The sequence below is a fragment of the Pan troglodytes genome, chromosome 8, assembly GCF_028858775.2.
Source record: "Pan troglodytes isolate AG18354 chromosome 8, NHGRI_mPanTro3-v2.0_pri, whole genome shotgun sequence".
In the NCBI taxonomy this organism is placed as follows: Eukaryota; Metazoa; Chordata; class Mammalia; order Primates; family Hominidae; genus Pan; species Pan troglodytes.
In genome coordinates, this window is record NC_072406.2 from 139,859,736 (window position 1) to 139,878,777 (window position 19,042).

The following is a 19,042-nucleotide window of genomic DNA, read 5'->3' on the forward strand; positions in this document are numbered from 1 at the left end:
CTTGTAATCCCAGCACAGTGGGAGGCTAAGGTGGGCGGATCACTTGAGGTCAGGAGTTCAAGAGCAGCCTGGCTAACGTGGTGAAACCCCATCTCTACTAAAAATACAAAAATTAGCTGGGCATGGTGGTGAGCTGCTGTAATCCCCAGCTACTTGGGAGGCTGAGGCAGGAGAATCACTTGAAACTGGGAGGCTGAGGTTGCAATGAGCAGCTGAGATTGTGCCACTGCACTCCAGCCTGGGCAACAGAGAAAGATTCTGTCTCAAAAAAAAAAAAAAGAAAGAAAGAAAAAAAGAAAGACAGAAAAGGAACTTGCCTTCATATTTTTTTCTGAATTGACATTTGAGGGTCACCTCAAAAGATGACCTGCTTTCCACATGTGTGTACACACACACAAGCACATAAACACACACATACTGATGCAGCTTTCAACCAACTCTTTATTGTCTCACTCCTAAATATGATCAGCCAAGGCTCACCTTTAATGACAGGCTCCACCATGAAAGATAAATATCAAAATGATTAAAATGTAAAAAATAAGAAAGGAACTTAAAGGAAACAGAGGCAACATAGGGTGTGAAATATTATTTCAAAACAATTATAGTTAATATCCTTAAAAAGGTAAGAGAGAACTTTACAACCATGAAACAAGAACAGGAAGCTACAAAAAGGAAAAACCAGGAAGCCAGGCATGGGGGCTTATACCTGTATTCCCAGGTTCCTAGATACTTAGGAGGCCGAGGCAGGAGAATTCCTTGCACCCAGGAGAGCTTGAGGCCAGCCTGGCTAGCATAGTGAGATCTTGTCTTTAAATATATATATTTTAAAGGAACAAACAGAAAATATGAAAGTACGTTGAGAGAGAGAGAGACAGGGTCTCACTCCGTCACCCAGGCTGGAGTGCAGTGGCACGCTCTCAGCTCACTGTAGCCTCAACAGCCCGAGCTCAAGCAATCCTCCCAACTCAGCTTCCCCAATAGCTGAGACCACAGTCACATGCTACCATGCCCGACTAATTTTGCTGTTTTTGCGTTTTGTAGAGACGGAGTTTCACCATTTAGCTCAGGCTTACGCTGATTTTTTTTAAGTGTTAAAAGTATCTGGGAAAACAAACAAAAAAATCAATAGAAGGACTGAAATGCAAAGTCAAGGAATTCTTCCATAAGGTATAACATTAAGAAAAAGAGAGAATGGGACAGAAAAGGTAAGGAAATGGTGGATCAATCCAGGATGTCCAATATGTGACCAGAAGGCATTATAGAAAGAGCAAGCAAAGAAGAATGACATAAGATTTTTTTTTTAGAAAAGACAATACGATTGCTTCCCATATTCAAAGGATCTGAGTCTCTGGAAAGGAAAGGCCCTCTGTATGTTCAAAATAATGAAACAGAAGCTTTATAATCATGAATCTTTAGAACACCAAGAACACAAAGAAGACCTCAAAAACTTTCAAGTAGAAAAAAAAATACATCCTAACCCAAGATTCAACAATTAAAAATAGCATTGGACTTCTCAGCTGGTTTTGAAACAGGAGTGCAATGAAAAAAAAAATCTTCAAAATTCTGAGTAAAAATAATTAAAATCTATAAGCCTATACCCAAACAGACTACTAATCGAAGTAAGGGTAGAATTTTCAATTTATGAAATTCTCAAAACCACATACCTCCCTTTCTTGGGAAGCAACAGGTGCTCTACTTTAAAAGAAGCGAATAACCCAGGAATAAGACAGATAAGAGACCCACAAAGGAGGAGATTCAATAAGCAAAGAGGAGAAAGAAATTACCTGGATTATGGCAAAGGAAAATCCCCAGATACCTTCAGAGCAGCCAGCCTGGCTTAAAGAAAGTTAAAAGGAGTCCAGAAAGACAGTTTCTCAGACACACACACACACACACACACACACACGCACAGCTAGTTAACTTCTTATCTGACAGGTAGATTGTGTGAAGAATTGTATTGATACATCTTCAGAGAGTACAGGAATAAGGAGTGTCTTAGGCAAATGAGAAGAAAAACTACGTAAATTGAAAAGATGAGGCACTTGGAAACTTGGAAAAGTAAATGTTTACAGAAAAGAAAATGTAATCATACCACTCTGCATCATCAGCAGTGAATAATATTTATGCTATTAAAATAGTTAAAAACCCTGAAGGTAGATTTAAATAAAAATAAAGATGCTATACCAGAAAAATGGGTTGGGAGTTAGGATAAATGAGCCAGAATCTCATCTCTCTTAAATGAAGCCAATAAGACAAAGCTAAAGTCTTTGAATCAAGTCATAACATGTGGAGATAAATATTTTTAAAATCAGGTGAAAGAGTTTAAAAGTAATCAACTCTGTACAACAGAACAGGGCAGGTGCACAGGAAAGGCAACAAGTTCGTGTTCTAAGCTTTTGGTACTGCTTTGATAAAAATAGAAACTAATCAAAAAAAAGAAAAATGGTATAAGTATATCATTTAGAGTTAGAGAGGAAACTTCAGAAGTTCTATCACAGAAAGAATTAAAGGGAGTTACCTCTACGGAATAGGTTGGGTTACAGGGAAGAAGGATATTTTGATGCTTCACTTTAAATTGTTTAGCATCATGTACATATTGCTTTAATAACGAAGAAAAACAAAAAAATTATAGAATTAAAAATTAACATATTTAAGGTTATTATAGCAATTTAAAAAGATGTCACAATATCTAATAACCACCCAAAGAAAAATGTGATAGCTAACAAATATTGAGGGCTTCCTGAGTGCCAGTTACTGAGCTAATGCTTTTCCATGAATTATCACATTTGGTGTTTATAATGCCCTGTGGTAGTGACTGTCGACTAATCCCCAATTTAACACATAGGGAAGTTAAAGCTTAGCAAAGCGAAGTAACTTGATTAGTAACAAGTCATGGTGGAGCAGAATTGAAGACTAGATCATCCCAAACACAAACCCTACACTTTCAGCCACTCTGCCAGGTTACCCTCACTGCAGGCAGCAGTCTGCAAAACTGTGCTCAAGGACTTTCTGTTCTCTGTGTCAAAATGGAAGCAGCTGTGAGTAGTGTTATGGAGAACATTTGTGGCTACATTTTCAAGTCTTGTATTTCACTTTTGCTCAAGTCCTTGTTCACATCTTTGATTTATGCTGAAAAAATGTTCCCCTAGAACCTGGATTTTGGGTCTGTGTTAGAGTACTGTATATAGCTGTGTTAGGCTATATAAAGCTCTACTTTCAGAAACAGGAGCTCTGAGCACCTCTCTTCCCCAGAAGGAACACAACTCCTCACCAGCAATGGAACAAAGCTGGACAGAGAACGACTTTGACGAGTTGAGAGAAGAAGGCTTCAGACGATTGGTAATAACAAACTTCTCCAAGCTAAAGGAGGATGTTCGAATACATCGCAAAGAAGTTAAAAACCTTGAAAAAAAGATTAGATAAATGGCTAACTAAAATAAATAGCGTAGAAAAGACCTTAAATGACCTGATGGAGCAGAAAACCATGGCACAAGAACTACATGACACATGCACAAGCTTGAGTAGCCGATTTGATCAAATGGAAGAAAGGGTATCAGTGATTGAAAATCAAATGAATGAAATGAAGCAAGAAGAGAAGTTTAGGGAAAAAAGAGTAAAAAGAAATAAACAAAGCCTCGAAGAAATATGGTACTATGTGAAAAGACCAAATCTACATCTGATTGGTGTACCTGAAAGTGAGGGGGAGAAAGGAACCAAGTTGGAAATACTTTTCAGGATATTATCCAGGAGAACTTCCCCAACCTAGCAAGGCAGGCCAACATTCAAATTCAGGACATACAGAGAACACCACAAAGATACTCCTAGAGAAGAGCAACTCCAAGACACATAATTGTCAGTTTCACCAAAGTTGAAATGAAGGAAAAAATGTTAAGGGCAGCCAGAGAGAAAGGTCGGGTTACCACAACAGGAAGCCCATCAGACTAACAGCTGATCTCTCAGCAGAAACTCTACAAGCCAGAAGAGAGTGGGGGCCAATATTCAACATTCTTAAAAAAAAGAATTTTCAACCCAGAATTTCATATCCAGCCAAACTAAGCTTCATAAGTGAAGGAGAAATAAAATCCTTTACAGACAAGCAAATGCTGAGAGATTTTGTCACCATCAGGCCTGCCTTACAAAACCTCCTGAAGGAAGCACTAAACATGGAAATTAACAACCAGTACCAGCCACTGCAAAAACATGCCAAATTATAAAGACCATCGAGGCTAGGAACAAACTGCATCAACTAACGAGCAAAATAACCAGCTAACATCATAATGACAGGATCAAATTCACACATAACAATATTAACCTTAAATGTAAATGGGCTAAATGCTCCAATTAAAAGACACACAGTGGCAAATTGGATAAAGAGTCAAGACCCATCAGTGTGCTGTATTCAAAAGACCCATCTCACATGCAGAGACACACATAGGCTCAAAATAAAGGGATGGAGGAAGATCTACCAAGCAAATGGAAAACAAAAAAAAAGGCAGGGGTTGCAATCCTAGTCTCTGATAAACAGACTTCAAACCAACAAAGATCAAAAGAGACAAAGAAGGCCATTATATAATGGTAAAGGGATCAATTCAACAAGAAAAGCTAACTATCCTAAATATATATGCACCCAATACAGGAGCACCCACATTCATAAAGCAAGTCCTTAGAGACCTACAAAGAGACTTAGACTCCCACACAATAATAATGGGAGACTTTAACACCCCACTGTCAACATTAGACAGATCCACGAGACAGAAAGTTAACAAGGATATCCAGGAATTAAACTCAGCTCTGCACCAAGAGGACCTAATAGACATCTACAGAACTCTCCACCCCAAATCAACAGAATATACATCCTTCTCAGCACCACATTGCACTTATTCCAAAATTGACCACATAGTTGGAAGTAAAGCACTCCTCAGCAGATGTAAAAGAACAGAAATTATAACAAACTGTCTCTCAGACCACAGTGCAATCAAACTAGAACTTAGGATTAAGAAACTCATTCAAAACCGCTCAACTACATGGAAACTGAACAACCTGCTCCTGAATGACTACTGGGTACATAATGAAATGAAAGCAGAAATAAAGATGTTCTTTGAAACCAATGAGAACAAAGAAACAAAATACCAAAATCTCTGGGACACATTTAAAGCACTGTGTAGAGGGAAAGTTATAGCACTAAATGTCCACAAGAGAAAGCAGGAAAGATCTAAAATTGACACCCTAACAGCACAATGAAAAGAACTAGAGAAGCAAGAGCAAACACATTCAAAAGCTAGCAGAAGGCAAGAAATAACTAAGATCAGAGCAGAACTGAAGGAGATAGAGACACAAAAAACCCTTCAAAAAATCGATGATTCCAGGGACTGGTTTTTGAAAAGTTCAACAAAATTGATAGAGTGCTAGCAAGACTAATAAAGAAGAAAGGAGAGAAGAATCAAATAGATGCAATAAAAAATGATAAAGGGGATATCATCACCAATCCCACAGAAATACAAACTACCATCAGAGAACACTATAAATACCTCTATGCAAATAAACTAGAAAATCTAGAAGAAATGAATAAATTCCTGGACACATACACCCTCCCAAGACCAAACCAGGAAGAAATTGTATCCCAGAATAGAGCAATAACAGGCTCTGAAATTGAGGCAATAATTAATAGCCTACCAACCAGAAAAAGTCCAGGACCAGATGGATTCACAGCTGAATTCTACCAGAGGTTCAAAGAGGAGCTGGTACCATTCCTTCTGAAACTATTCCAATCAATAGAAAAAGAGGGAATCCTCCCTAACTCATCTTATGAGGCCAGCATCATCCTGATACCAAAGCCTGGCAGAGACACAGCAAAAAAAGAGAATTTTAGACCAATATTCCTGTTGAACATCGATGCAAAAATCCTCAATAAAATACTGGCAAACCAAATCCAGCAGCACATCAAAAAGCTTATCCACCACCATCAAGTTGGCTTCATCCCTGGAATGCAAGGCTGGTTCAACATACACAAATGAATAAATGTAATCCTTCATATAAACAGAACCAAACACAAAAACCACATGATTATCTCAATAGATGCAGAAAGGCCTTTGACAAAATTCAACAGCCCTTCATGCTAAAAACTCTCAGTAAACTAGGTATTGATGGGACCTATCTCAAAATCATAAGAGCTATTTATGACAGACCCACAGCCAATATCATACTGAATGGACAAAAACTGGAAGCATTCCCTTTCAAAACTGGAAAAGACAGGGATGCCCTCTCTCACCACTCCTATTCAACATAGTGTTGGAAGTTCTGGTCAGGGCAATCAGGCAAGAGAAAGAAATAAAGGGTATTCAATTAGGAAAAGAGGAGGTCAAATTGTCCCTCTTTGCAGATGACATGATTGTATATTTAGAAAACCCCTTCGTCTCAGCCCCAAATCTCCTTAAGCTGATAAGCAACTTCAGCAAAGTCTCAGAATACAAAATCAATGTGCAAAAATCACAAGGATCCCTATACACCAATAACAGACAAACAGAGAGCCAAATCATGAGTGAACTCCCATTCACAATTGCTTCAAAGAGAATAAAATACCTAGAAATCCAACTTACAAGAGATGTGAAGGACCTCTTCAAGAAGAACTACAAACCACTGCTCAATGAAATAAAATAGGACACAAACAAATGGAAGAACATTCCATGCTCATGGATAGGAAGAATCAATATTGTAAAAATGGCCATACTGCCCAAGGTAATTTATAGATTCAATTGCATCCCTATCAAACTACCAATGACTTTCTACACAGAATTGGAGAAAACTACTGTAAAGTTCATATGGAACCAAAAAAGAGCTTGCATTGCCAAGACAATCCTAAGCCAAAAGAACAAAGCTGGAGGCATCATGCTGCCTGACTTCAAACTATACTACAAGGCTACAGTAACCAAAACAGCATGGTACTCGTACCAAAACAGAGATATAGACCAATGGAACAGAACAGAGCCCTCAGAAATAATACCACACATCTACAACCATCTGATTTTTGACAAACCTGACAAAAACAAGAAACGGGGAAAGGATTCCCTATTTAATAAATGGTGCTGGGAAAACTGGCTAGCCATATGTAGAAAGCTGAAACTGGATCCCTTCCTTACACCTTATACAAAAATTAATTCAAGATGGATTAAAGACTTAAATGTTAGACCTAAAGCCGTAAAAACCCTAGAAGAAATCCTAGGCAATACCATTCAGGAATAGGCATGGGCAAAGACTTCATGACTAAAACACCAAAAGCAATGGCAACAAAAGCCAAAATTGAGAAATGGGATCTAATTAAACTAAAGAGCTTCTGCACAGCAAAAGAAACTACCATCAGAGTGAACAGGCAACCTACAGAATGGGAGAAAATTTTTACAATCTACTCATCTGACAAAGGGCTAATATCCAAAATATACAAAGAACCCAAACAAATTTACAAGAAAAAATCAAACAATCCCATCAAAAAATGGGCAAAGGATATGAACAGACACTTCTCAAAAGAAGACATTTATGCAGCCAATAGACACATGAAAAAATGCTCATCATCACTGGCCATTAGAGAAATGCAAATCAAAAGCACAATGAGATACCAGCTCACACCAGTTAGAATAGTGACCATTAAAAAGGCAGGAAACAACAGGTGCTGGAGAAGATGTGCAGAAATAGGAACACTTTTACACTGTTGGTGGGACTGTAAACTAGTTCAACCATTGTGGAAGTCAGTGTGGTGATTCCTCAAGGATCTAGCACTAGAAATACCATTTGACCCAGCCATCCCATTACTGGGTATATACCCAAAGGATTATAAATCATGCTGCTATCAAGACACATGCACACATATGTTTATTGTGGCAGTATTCACAATAGCATAGACTTGGAATCAACCCAAATGTCCATCAATGATAGACTGGATTAAGAAAATGTGTCACATGTACACCATGGAATACTATGCAGCCATAAAAAAGGATGAGCTCATGTCCCTTTGTAGGGGCATAGATGAAGCTGGAAACCATCATTCTGAGCAAAGTATCACAAGGACAGAAAACCAAGCACCTCATGTTCTCGTGGGAACTGAACAATGAGAACACTTGGACACAGGGTGGGGAACATCACAGATCGGGGCCTGTTGTGGGGTGGGAGGAGGGGGGAGGGATAGCATTAGGAGAAATACCTAATGTAAATGACGAGTTAACGGGTGCAGCACATCAACATGGCACAGGTATACATATGTAACAAACCTGCACGTTGTGCACACGTACCCTAGAACTTAAAGTATAATAATAGAAATAAATAAATCAACTATTTTCTTATTAAACTTGTATTGGAAGCCATTAAAAAAAAGTTCCTGAAAAAAAAAAAGAAACAGGAGCTCTGAGTGAAGAAAATGTCAACGATTTTAAAATTCAGTGATACAATCCTGCAGAACGAAGCCCACTACCAATCAGACTATTAGGGTTCAGAGCAAGATACAGTTTATGGACCCTGACAATTGTAAATCCTGAAGATAGAATCCTACGTTTACCACCCACCCAAAGTGGATGGAACCAGTAAGATGAAAAGTTAGACAATATCAAGAGTTGGAAAGGATCAGAGCAACTATTATAATAGAAATCTTACACATGATATGTATGTCAATTAGTACAACCATTTTAGAAAACTGTCAATATCTAAGAAATCTGAACATAAACTTACTCTATGACTAGGTAATTCTACGCCTTGAAAGCCATACATATATTCCTCAAAAGCATTGTACAGGATGTTCCTGGCAGTGCTATATTTAATAGTCAAAACACTGGAAACAATGCAAATATCCACCAACGGGAGAGATGGATAGTTAAATTATGGCACAGTCACACAATGGAATAGACGACAGCAAACAAGCAAACAAACAAACAAAAACCCTATCAATACTTGCAACAACATGGAAGAATTTAACAAACATTGTTGAATGAAAGATCTAGATACAAAATAGTACATATTAAAGATTGTCATCGTTTTACAGTGATATCAGGGATTGCAGAGCTGCCACCTCTCGCTAGAGCTGGAACTCACCAGATCCCGTGCCCATTGCCATCCTGTGCAGGGCTCCAGGAGCTGTCTTCTGCTGGCTGCCACCTTTGCAGGAAGAACCCCACGCACCTGCCACTGCGACAGGTGCTCCTGCCAGACCTGCAGCTTTCCACAGTCCCCTGCTACTGCCCCTAGCAGGGATCTACGGCCCTGCCTCACCAGAGGTGCCACCAGAAAGAGAATGGCTCCCACCTTCTCCTGCCTAATGCAAGAGTCTCAAATTGGCAGAAGCTAATGGAACCCCAGCTGCTCCTGTAGGTTTGTATCCCCGCAGAACAAAAGAGCAGATACAAAGGCCTGGAAGAGCAGATGGAAAAATGTGTGCTGCAGATGATATCTGGCACAGTTTTAAATACTTATTCTAAAATGTATGCAGCCCTCATCATTGTAACCACACCGATACCTAAGGAGAAAGTGAGACTGAGTAGGCTGCAGTTGATTTTAAGGGGACTTCAAAAAAATAAGTGTAAGAAGAGTAAATTTTAAAAATTTTTCAGTTTTGGTAAAAGGCTAATTGAACATCATTTCTTTTTAAGAGATGTACATATTCCTTCAGTGTCTCCTGTGGAAGAAAAAAAAACCAATATCCTTGTGTAGCACATCACAAAGTACTTTGACGCATCTCTTTTTATTCTTTATAAAGCCTTTCTGAGATATGACATGTTTCACCATTCAGAGAAATGGAGGCTCAAGCAAGTTTAAGGGTCGTGCCCCAGGGCACCTGGATGGTAATTGGTGAAATGGGAACCTGAAGGCCGCCCACCTGCTCCCTGGTCAGAGCTCTTCCCATTGCTTCTCTAGGGTCTCCAGGGTGGTAAAGGTCTCAGGACACAGAAGCTGCACTGTGTAAGGGACTCTGGCCATGGCTACTAGACCTGGTCCTCACAGACTAAGAAGGGTGAGTGAGACCCACCAGCCCAGTGTGGTGCCTCGGAGTGAACTGGTCAACCTTGTACCCAATGCCCCACCCACTCCATGTGCCGTGGAGATACACAGATCATTGCCATATTGTAATTAGATTGGTTTTCTTTTCTTTTCTTTTTTTCTTTTTCTTTTTCTTTTTTTGGGAGGGAGTCTTGCTCTGTCACCCAGGCTGGAGTGCAGTGGTGCAATCTTGGCTCACTGCAACCTCTGCCTCCTGGGTTCAAGCGATTCTCCCACCTCAGCCTCCCAAGTAGCTAAGATTACAGACATGCATCACCACGCCTGGCTAATTTTTGTATTTTTAGTGGAGACGGGGGTTTCGCCATGTTGGCCAGGCTGGTCTCGAACACCTGACCTCAGGTGATCCACCCACCTCAGCCTCCCAAGGTGCTGGAATTACAGGCGTGAGCCACCATGCCCGGCCTAGTTTTATTTTCTTAATGCAATTCTCTAGAAATGTATAACAAACCTAGACAGATGTTGGGCATTTGGCTTTATGTCCCCAGAGCTGACATTCTGTTAGTAGCTACCTAAAGGTAATTAAAGATGAAAGGGATATATCTAAAACATTATGGAAAACGACTTCTTTTCCACCTTCCCTGCAAGAGTCTGATGGAAACACAGAGAAAATTCCAAGCCATTGGCAGGGAAGAAAGCAGCGCTTGGTGTGGGAAAGAGCCTCATTAAACTCATGGACATAGAGAGTAGAAGGATGGTTACCAGAGGCTGCAAGGGGTAGTGGGGAACCGGAGGTGGGGGAGGAGGAGACAGTTAATGCGGACCAAAAACATAGTTAGAAAGAAGGAGTAAGACCTACTGTTTGATAGCACAACCGGGTGACTACAGTCAATAATAACTTAATTGTACATTTTGAAATAACTTAAAGTGTAATTGACTTATTTGTAGCTCAAAGGATAAATGCTTGAGGGGATGGATACCCCATTCTCTATGACGAGCTTATTCACATTGCATGCTTGTATCAATATAGCTCATGTACCTCATAAATATATACATCTTCTATGTACCCACAAAACTTAAACAAATAAAAAAGAGCCTCAGAGTGGAACTCCTTTGGACACAGTACATTTTATTTCAGTTCTGCGTCATCGTGGATAATGATGATCAGCTTCAGCTGATGTGGGTATGGAGGCTCTTCAGATGAAATCCATGGAGGTGGGAGGGGTTCCGCCTGGGGTGCTGATCTGTTCCGAAAGCATCTCCACCGTTTATATACAAAATTGGCAAAATTGCAGAAATCCAAAGTTTTCAAAAACGCCATGGGCTATCAAATTCCAGGGAGGTAACCCATAAAAATCCTCCAGGTCTGGAAAATGCAACAAGAGGAAGAAGAACCAGACCTATTTAACTGACATGGGGAAATGGGGAAAGCTGAAAAACTGAATTACAGGCAATCATTATGTGGAAATGGAAGCATGATTTCCTTCAGCCAGGAATACCAGAAAACCAAATAAATAAATCTCAACCTATTAGTGTCACACTATAATACATAATTAAAATTTTAATCTAATGGAACATATTAAATAATACAGTATATAATAAATAATACATAATATGTTTTGATACAGACATGCAATGTGAAATAAGCACTTCATGGAGAATGGGGTATCTGACGCCTCAAGCATTTATCCTTTGAGTTATAAACAATCCAATTACACTGTGTAAGTTATATGCAATAATATTATATAACACGTAACTAATATGAAAACTAATATATTAATATATGATTCATTTAATATACATAACATATAACAGTTAACTTTTAATAACAATGTATTAAGCACTAACCAGATGTCAAGCAATATGCTAACCGTTTAGCACATATGAGCTTCCTCCCGTGGCTGGAGGAAGCAGGTGCTGTTATTACACGTGCGTTACACACCAAGCTAATGAGGTTCATCACTTGTAACCAAGGAAAGGGCACAGAGCAAAGAAATAGATTCAGAGCTAGGATCCCCCCAACTATCCAGAGCCCACACTTAAACACGAATTTCACCGCCACTTAGGACAACATTTGGGCTCTCATGTCCTTTTGATCCCTGCCACAAGGGATCATCTCTGAGCCAGGACAGGGGACAGGTGTCAACAATTTGTGCAGCAGCAAGATCAAGAAGACCACGTAGGCCTTCCTCATTTCTGGAGAGTCAGAAACCTGCAGACATGACAGCTGTACTTTCTCTTTGTGGTACCTAAACACAGCAAGTGCCAACGCTGGAGCAATGGTACCCTCATTAAGGTGTGTCTCATGATCTCCATCTGCATCTCTGGCAGGAAGTTGGGAGCCGGGCCCCCTGGGCCCTCCTGCATATGCTGGCCCAATTCAGCAGCAAACCCAAAGCAAGGTGGCTGGAGTCAGGAGACACTGATTCAACTAAAGCAATAAAATTAAAGTAATTCAAAAATAAAACAATTTCTGAAGTCTAGTCAATACAAGGTGTGGCCAGGGTTACATCTGGGTAGCAGCAAGGAAGGGGTAGAAATGCCCCAGCAGCCAAGAGCATCCTAAGAGGATGGATCAATTACCATAACTATTTCAAAGTAAAAATCAGGACTTAGACTCCCCTATTACTGGTAAGCTACAGTGGTAAAGAGCAGGTCTCACTCTCCTTTACAAATCCGAAGCTAAGGATTAAAGGATGCCACAAGATGAAATGTGAGAGAGCTTCTCACCCAGTCTGATCATGTGCACATGAAGTGGGTGTGGGGCTCTACTCGAGGTCACACTGGATGGAAAGGCAGGAGCCCAACCTGACCCCTGGCTCCCTGGCGCTCCCTGCTGCCACCACGAAACTGGATGAGCTTAGGTTCATGATCAGTGAGACTTTATATTCATTCCACATTCATTATTTAAAAAAAGAAATCAAGGCAAAATAAAAAAAGTGTTTAACGACAACAGGTCTTTCTCTTAAAAAGAATAGTCTTACTGCAAGCTCCTGTGTATTTGCTAGCATTATGTTACAACAAATTCAGTAGATTTATCATAAAAATTGACATGTAAAATCTTAAATACAAATAAAAAATACAAGAGAAAAGTTTGAGAATAAAACAAACCTACCCTCTCTGTAGGAAATTTTTCACTCATAAAATACTAAAGGCTATGCCCTTAAAATAAATTTCACCAAAAATATCTTTATTGATGACTATGGATTCTGAACATTTCTTTAATAAGGAAGGAATGGAACTTGAGCCATCTATTACATAAAATAAACATGGGATTTTTTCCTTATCAAATGAAGCTACTTGAGGAAATAGACTCTGTCACCTTCCACTAGATGGCATTAAAGTCACATAATTAAGGACAGAAAAATTCACAGAGGAATGATCAATACACAAAACTACCATAGGGAATTCATTCTCCTTCTCACCCTCACCCCCAGATTATTGGAGTTTGCTGTTTGTTTGCTGTTATGAGGACAAACCATGCTCATTATAAAAACACTTTTTTGAAAAACCAATAGAATAATTAGAGAAAAAGTGCAGTCTTATTTACCACCCTAATAACATTAGCTACATGTATGGTGCCAGGAAACGTGCAAAGTGCTTTATATGCATGGTTTCATTTAACCCGGATGGGAAATGAAGCCCTGTGAGATGATTATTATTACTGTGTTACAGATAAGAAAATTGAGGGTCCAGGTTAACTCATCCAGGATTACACAGGTAATAACTGACAGGACTAGGATTCTTGCCTGAGTCAATCTGACCCTGCAGGCTGACATCTCAAACACTCTTTCTCATCGCCAAAGTCAAGCACCCTTAGCATCTTCCCTCTCAGTCTCTGAAAGGGTCTGCTTGTCTGTGGAGACACAACACAACAAAGGTTACCACGAACCTAAAAGTCTTTAGATGATCCCAATGCTTGCCATAAATTTTAACACTCGATCAACCTATATAAATTCCATCACACCTAATTATTTAACACATACGGGGAAGAATAGAAATATTGTGTAGGTAAATGACCAACTGTGTTTTCCAACTTCTTATTTCTTAGCAAATTTAAGGCTTTAAACTTAAGTGGCATGAAATGAAATGACCCTAACTATATGCCAAAACAAGAAACCACTGAGAAAAATATTTCAAGTGACTCTGTAACATAGTCCTTTGACTGTATGTCATTACTGGGATCTATTTTTTAAAGACAGGTCGGACACAGTGGCTCATGCCTATAATCCCAGCACTTTGGGAGGCCAAGGCAGGCAGAGCGTTTGAGGTCAGGAGTTTGAGACAAGTCTGACCAACATGGTGAAACCTCATCTCTACTAAAAATACAAAAATTAGCCAGGTGTGGTGGCGCATGCCTGGCTCAGCTACTCAGGAGGCTGAGGCAGGAGAATCGCTTTAACTCAGGAGGCGGAGGTTGCAGTGAGGCGAGATAGCACCACTGCACTCCAGCCTGGGCAATAGAGTGAGACTCCATCGCAAAAAACAAAAACAAACAAAAACAAAAAACTACCAAGGAATCTTAAATCTCTTAAATCTCATTTAGTAGTTTGTTAATACTAACACTTATAAGGTAATTTGAAACTATACAGGTATACTGTAAGATAACACAAGAGATAATTGTGTTGATATTATTAGAAACCAAGATTTTCAGTATAAGAGAAATGAAATACAAGTAGAGGGTAAATGTAGGTTTTTTAAAGGCCTGTAAGTATTTAATTTAAACAAGAAGCATATGATTTTTAGAAATATGTTTCCTAGTTCTGTCCATTGAAAGGTCTAGAAGCAATGTTACCCCTTCCCCAGGAAACCTAGACCCCCAGTCCCATCATTTGGCTTCTCTTACTGTTCTTTCTGAAAAGGAATCCAGGACCACTGGAGAAGTAGCCTATTTAATATCAGGGTCAGGGACTGTACAAAGCGAGACTGGGCCAGCTCGTGTCAGAAAAGAAGGAAACATCTAGAGACTAGTAGAGCCACGTCCAAAGGACACGAGAGCCAGTCCCCGGGGACTCCACATGACCCAATTTTTGATGATATAAGCATCACAAAAACAATAATAATTTATTGAAACATTAAACATATTAAAATGTTTAAGTCTATGCTGATACTCAAAAGAAGAGAAATCCCATACAGCAAAACAAAAAGTTGTGACCAGTGAAGATGACTGTTTCACCAAATACATTACTCTAAAAACCGGTCAATAGAAGAAAAGAATTAAGCAATTATTTTGCCTTTTTAATAGGAATTGTATTTCAGTGAAACCAAATAAGTTCAGTTGAGATGATAGAAAGCTCGTTTTTACAGAAAAATGCCAGTTAGTGAATGTTAAACTAATGAAAGAACTAGAAAATTTCAATTTTGCAGCTCCCAGTTCCTACCTGAACAATTGATTCAGGTAGAGGTCATTAATGGAAAACAAAAGCAATAGCAATTCTTATCGGGAAATATCTTTACCTGTGGAACTGGATTTTCACAATGTATCTAGGCATCACCCCATGGATTAGTGGCTGAAGACCTTTGCAATGAAGAGATCAGCTGTCATTCCCTAACCCAACGATCAAACCCCATGTCAGGAATAGTAGACGCGCCTGACATTATGTGCCTTCTATTGTGATGAGGTAAATAATTTAACCTGAATCTAAACACAGCTTTAGACCTGTTAAAGAAAAATAAAAATGGAGGCCAGGTGCCGTGGCTCACGACTGTAATCCCAGCACTTCGGGAGGCCGAGGCAGGTGGATCACCTGAGGTCAGGAGTTCAAGAGCAGCCTGTCCAACATGATGAAACCCGCCTGTTTAACATGATGAAACCCAGTCTCTACTAAAAATACAAAAAATTAGCCGGTCGTGGTGGCAGGCACCTGTAATCCCAGCTACTCGAGGGACTGAGGCAGGAGAATCACTTGAACCCAGGAGGTCAAGGTTGCAGTGAGCCAAGATCGCACCATTGCACTCCAGCCTGAGCAACAAGAGTGAAACTCTGTCTAAAAAAAAAGAAAGAAAGAAAAGAAAAAGAAAAGGAAAAGAAAAAGAAAAATGGGCCGGGCAAGGTGGCTCACTCATGCCTGTAATCCCAGCACTTTGGGAAGCCAAGGTAGTTGAATCACGAGATCAGAGGTTCAAGACCAGCCTGGCCAACATAGTGAAACCCTGACTCTACTAAAAATACAAAAATTAGCTGGTCATGGTGGCACGTGCCTGTAGTCCCAGCTACTCAGGAGGCTGAAGCAGGAGAATTGCTTGAACTGGGACCCGGGAGGCGGAGGTTGCAGTGAGCCAAGATTGCGCCACTGCACTCCAGCCTGGGCTACAGAGCAAGACTCCATTTAAAAAAAAAAAAGAAAAGAAAAAGAAAAATGGAGACCACAGGTTAGAGATAACCCAAAGCCAACTGCCCATAACCATGTAATCAAAACTTTAAGTCATCCTGATTTCCCCTAAATGCTAGTTCTCATCAAAAATGAAATACAAGATGTAAGTCTTATGGTCTTGTCAGCATGATTCAGTGAAATTAAATCAAACAGCTATGAACAGATTGGCTAAAACAACTCTATTTGCCTTCCAAAAAAAGAAAATATAATAGCCAATCACAAAAAATATCAAAATACTTTCTCCTTAAACTCTGTGGAAACTGCTAATTAAACAGTGCACTTCCTACCACTTGGTTTGAAGTCTCCTGGATTGTGATCTGTAGTTTTAAATGACAATAAAATTTTAAATTTGTCCTACTTGATCTGATTTTATTTTTCATAGACTAAACTTTCAGTGTATAGAAAATCCAAAGGATAGAGTAATAAGTGAAACATCCCCAGAAGGAAACAATCAGACAATTTCAGATTGTGGGACTCTTATTTTTGAGACAGAATATCACTCACTCTGTTGCCCAGGCTAGAGTACAGTGGCATGATCTCTGCTCACTGCAGCCTCTGCCTCCCAGATTCAAGCGATTCTCCTGCCTCAGCATCCTGAGTAGCTGAAATTATAGGCGTGCACCACCACGCCTGGCTAATTTTTGTATGTGTAGTAGAGACAGGATTTCACCATGTTGGCCAGGCTGGTCTCGAACTCCAGACCTCAAGTGATCCACCCGCCTCGCCAAAGTGCTGAGATTACAGGTGTGAGCAACCATGCCCAACCCAGATTGTGGGACCTTCTATGAGTTGAGTGGACAGCTCTTTTCAAAAAATTAACTCGTTTTGCCTGACCAACAAGAGGGAAACTCTGTCTCAAAAAAAAAAAAAAAAAAAAAAAAGAATAAAATAACACATTTAAATAAAAAATTTGAGAGAGAGGTGGAGCAAGATGGTGGAATAGAAAGCTCCACTGATTGTCTCCGCCTTCCCCACCCTCACCAGCCTGGGCCCAGCAAGGATATCAAGTTAACTGTCTACATAGAAAGAAACACCTTCATAAGAACCAAAAATCAGTCCGCAGATTTAACTTCATATCACTGAAAGAGGCACTGAAGAGATAGAATAAACAGTCTGGAATTGTCGATGCCACCCCTCCCACCCCTGGTAGTGGCAGCATGGTGCTGAGAGCTTCTCTGGGTGCTGGGGGGTGGAGAGCACAGCAATTGAGAGGAATTGAACTCAGTGCTGTCCTGTTAGAGCAGAAAGGAAACCCGGACAAAACTCAGCTGATGCCCACCCACAGAGGGAGCATTTAAACCAGCTCTAGCCAGAGGGGAATCACCAACCCCAGGGGACCAAATTTGAGTGCCTGAAAACCCCTCCATTGAGGGCTACAGCACTCTATGTCTCCAAGTAAACTTGAAAAGGAGTCTAGGCCATAAGAACTGCAACTCTTAGTCGAGTCCTAGTGCTGAATTAGGCCCAGAGACAGTGGACTGAGGGGGCACGTGGCACACTGAGACACCAGCTGGGGCAGCCAAGGGAGTACTGACATCACCCCTCTCCTAACCCCAGCCTGCACAGCTGGAGGCTCCAAGAGACCCCTTCCTTCCATCTGAGGAGAGGAGAGGGAAGAGTGAGGAGGACTTTGTCTTGCATCTGGGATACCAGCTCAGCCACAGCAGGAGGGCACTGGGCAGTCATGAGGCCCCCGTTCCAGGCTCTACCTCCCAGATGGCATTTCTAGACACACCCTGTGCCAGAAGGGAACCTGCTGCCTTGAAAGGAAGGACCTAGTCCTGCCAGCATTCATCACCTACTAACTGAAGAGCCTTTGGGCCCAGAATAATCAACAGTGATACTTAGGTACTACATCAGGGTCTTGTGCCTCTCAGGCTTGCAGGCTTTGAGTGAGACTCAGCACATTCCCAGCTGTGGCGGCTATGGGGCAAATTTCTTCTGCTTCAAAAAGGCAAAGGGAAAAGTAAAGGGGACTTTGTCTTATACCTTAGGTACCTGCACAGCAAGGGGGGTAAAGCACCAAGCGGGCCAGATGCCAGGGCTTGACTCTTGGATGGCATTTCTGGACCTGCCCTAGGCAAGAGGGGAGTCCACTGCCCTGAAGGGGGAGTCCTGGGCCAGGGAGCGTCTGTGACAAACTGACTTAAGAGACCTTGGGCCTTAAGGGAACATGGGCAGTAGTCTGGCAGTACTCCTCGTGGACTGGAGTGGCAGAGGCTACAGGGTGAGGCTCCTCTGCTTTGGAAAAGGGAGGAAGGAGTCAGAAGGACTGTGTCTGGTGGTTTGAGTGTGAGCTCAGCTGCAATACAGTAGAACACCAGGTAGACATCCACAGTTTTTGACTCTAGTTTCTGACTCCACAATGGCACCTGACTCCCCATTGGCACTTTTGATCCCACCCAGGGCATGGGGGACCTCACCTTCCTGAAGGGAAGGAGACAGGCCTGGCTAGCTTTGCCACCTGCTGATTGTAGAGCCCCATGGCCTCAACTGAACATAGGCAGTAGCCAGGGAGTGGTTACAGCAGGTCTTGGACCAGACCCAGTGCATTCATAGTAGTGGTGGTGGCCACAGGGGTTCTTGCGTCACTCCACCCCCAGCTTTAGGTGGCTCAGAACAGAGAGAAAAGGAAAGAGAGAGAAAGAGAGAGAGAGAGAGAGAGAGAGACTCTGTAAGTGTGGGAAAAATTAAGG